This window comes from Mastomys coucha, unplaced genomic scaffold (genome assembly GCF_008632895.1).
Source record: "Mastomys coucha isolate ucsf_1 unplaced genomic scaffold, UCSF_Mcou_1 pScaffold20, whole genome shotgun sequence".
Classification (NCBI taxonomy): Eukaryota; Metazoa; Chordata; class Mammalia; order Rodentia; family Muridae; genus Mastomys; species Mastomys coucha.
Genome location: NW_022196903.1, coordinates 13893291 through 13896590, shown reverse-complemented (window position 1 = coordinate 13896590; position 3300 = coordinate 13893291). Strand labels below are relative to the sequence as shown.

The following is a 3300-nucleotide window of genomic DNA, read 5'->3' as shown; positions in this document are numbered from 1 at the left end:
TCAGTAGTCCAGGCTACCTTCCACCCAGGAGCTCAGTAGTCCAGGCTACCTTCCACCCAGGAGATCAGTCATCAGATTAAGGCTACCTTCCACTCAGATCAGTCATCAGATTAAGGCTACCTTCCACTCAGATCAGTCATCAGATTAAGGCTACCTTCCACCCAGGAGCTCAGCAGTCCAGGCTACCTTCCACTCAGGAGCTCAGTAGTCCAGGCTACCTTCCACCCAGGAGCTCAGTAGTCCAGGCTACCTTCCACTCAAGAGCTCAGTAGTCCAGGTTACCTTCCACTCAGGAGCTCAGTAGTCCAGGCTACCTTCCACTCAGGAGCTCAGTAGTCCAGGTTACCTTCCACTCAGGAGCTCAGTCATCAGATTAAGGCTACCTTCCACCCAGGAGCTCAGTAGTCCAGGTAGTCCTCAAAGCTCACATTCTTTGTTCTGATAGAAGCTCAGTTCCTTGCAATAACTAACTAGCCACAGAATAAACTGTTATACATACACAACACTTAAATTTGTTTCATGCTGTTCACGTTGCCCCTTTATTTCCTATTGTTTGACTTCTTTAGGGAAAAAAATGGCCTTTTTGAAAAGTGTTCTTTACATATATGTGGTTGGTGAAAAACTGTTTGTTTTTAGTAAACTGCAAATCAGTACTTTAAATAGATTATAAAATGAATTTCTAAATATTTACAGATTCTATATTTATTTCATGTAGGCTAGCAATAACTTATAAACTCAAACTGTGGCATAGGCCACAACCAAAGAAAATAATAATAATTTACTGAGTAAATTACTTGGCAATAACGTAGGCTTTGTGGTAAGCTTGTGAAGAACAGTGACACGAGTGATTGCCTTCCTACCATCAAAAGAGCTCTACAAGGTAATTTTTATGAACCATTGTTCTTGGGAAAATAAGCAAATGTTATGAAGAAGAATTTTTAATGATTTATTTTCTCCTTTATTTACATAAAAAATATAAATTCAACAAAGATTGCATAGTTTACCCAGTTTTTTTCCAGTTTCTCCATCTGGGATGGTGTATTTACATAATAAATACTTGGATTAGCTGATAGATTGGAGGAAGAAAGGATGGGAAAATGGGTGAGTGGAAGAATGAAGGAATAAATGGACCCATGTGTACTTGGCTTACAAAAGGTGCTCAATACTGAGGTAGACTGAAAGGCAGTCAGATAGATGGGCAAATTAATGAGCATACATATTATTAAATATATAATAAATAAGTATATAATAATTTTGTTCAATGACTAGATAAAATATTAATTTTAAAATCTGGAGGAATTCCACACTGCCCGCTTCCATCTCTGTGCTAGTCCATGTTGTGCAAATACACATTAACCTTATGTTATGATTTTTCCCACACTGCAATGTTAAATAAGTTAAATAAGAAATCAGAATAAGTCAGTGGAGGTGATATATAGGAGAGAAAAGAAAGTAAAAGTGGACAGATGGAAGAGAGTTCATCTACTGGATAGTTGGCAGAATGTACCTTGATGTACTAATCCCTAGTAGGGTTAAATGAGCTCAATGCATTTCCTCCAAAAAGGAAATACATTTTCAGAGAACTCAGTTCTTATGCTGGCATAATACTGGGCTGGAAGGCAATCATTAAACACTTTCTGAGGCTTTAAACCCTTTGGCTATTGCTCTGGTTTCTTCACATCAAAGTACTGGCAGGTATATTGTCTGACCAGTTTTTCAACAGCAAGGAACCTAATTGATTCATACCCTAACAAGGATGTCTTGTTGAGTAACTGTCACATAATAATTATCTTATTTGTAAGAGTACTTCTGCAAACAAGCTCTTAAGATGTGCCCTAAGTATGAGTCAATGTTTTTAGTAACCTCAATGCACCTGAACTCTGCAAAATTTAGACCAACATAATCAAATTACAATCTGGAGAGCTAATCCGAGCCAAACTTGGTAGGAGCAGGAATTCCATTGTGTCAAGAGTAGAGGGGTTGGGTTGTGGCATGGTCCCTTTAAAACACCTTATCTGCACTTTAATGGCAGAGGGAAATGCATTGTAATTATCTCGTTTCCTTGTGGTCTCCAGAAACTAAGACAGACAATCAAATGAAACATCAGACTCATGGGTGATTATAACTGACCTTATATGTTCACATATCTGCTTATTGTTAATAAGACACTTGGGCTGCTCAAATAGTTAAATGATTCTGCAGCCTCACACCAGATTTTATAAAGGCAGAATGGGGTGTACTTTTAGCAAATCCACAAATTTAGATGTGCTCATTTGATGAGAACACTGATATTCTTTTTGGGTTGTATTGTTGTTTGTTTGTTTTCATTTTTTTTAAGACAGGGTCTTACTGTGTAGCCCTGGTTGTTCTGTAACTCACTCTGTGAACCAGGCTGGCCTTGAATTCATGGAAATCCACCTGCCTCCATTTCCCAAGTGCTGGGATTAAAGGTATGTGCCACCACTAACTGGAAAGTTCCTCCATCTTAAGTAAAAAGTTAAGCAACAAATTTTCTGTCAGAAAGGTAAAGTCACAGAGCAAAAGACTGTGCCCCTAGAGTTGGAGAGAAAGACAAACAGATATAGACAGTCACAAAGACCAGCAGAAAGTAGCAAGCAGAAATCTAGAGTGAGCATGTACCAGTACTACACTCACTACATGGAGAAGGTGACCAGGGCTCATTGTGAACTGTGGAGAGGGGAGCAGTTCCTGGCAGCCTCCAGAGAACTCACAGGAAGACTGGAGGAAGTTCCTCTAGGTTTCAAGCAACCCCACAAGAGAGTGGTCATTCTGAGATAGGCTAGAACATTGTCTTCCACTTAAGACCTCTCTTGAATGAGACTATTTTATCTTTTATAACTTAGAGATTTTTCCAAAAGCCTAGCTTAACTGACTTTAGGATATAGAAATATTTAGTGCTAGCCCACTATAACCATTCTGTACTACCTAAAGAGGTGAGCAAGCTGGTGGAACATAAAGCTCACAGGTGAAGATGTAATTTCTCTCTACACTCCAGCACAGGTAGCCAGTCTATTACTAAGAGCCTACAATCATAGGCCCTTTTCCCAAGCATGTCATCTATGTCTCCCTCTCAAGAAAAAACTATGAGATATGTTGAAATAGAAAAAAGGAAATAATAAGCAATATTAGGATAGAACAAAGCCAAATGTGACAAGGACCTGAACTATAATTAATAGATTGGGAATGCAAAACAACTGTGACTAATGTGATAAGGGTTTTATCATGAAAAATGGTATATAGTAACAGATGGATCATTAGTAAACAGAAAGGGGTCATTCT

General features: G+C 38.6%; 1 protein-coding gene across 4 annotated transcripts in view; it reads right to left on the bottom strand.

Annotated features, from left to right (window-relative positions):
* Nucleotides 1-3300, bottom strand: part of Cftr (CF transmembrane conductance regulator) — a 156162-nt gene that overhangs the window by 18334 nt on the left and 134528 nt on the right. The window lies entirely within an intron of this gene.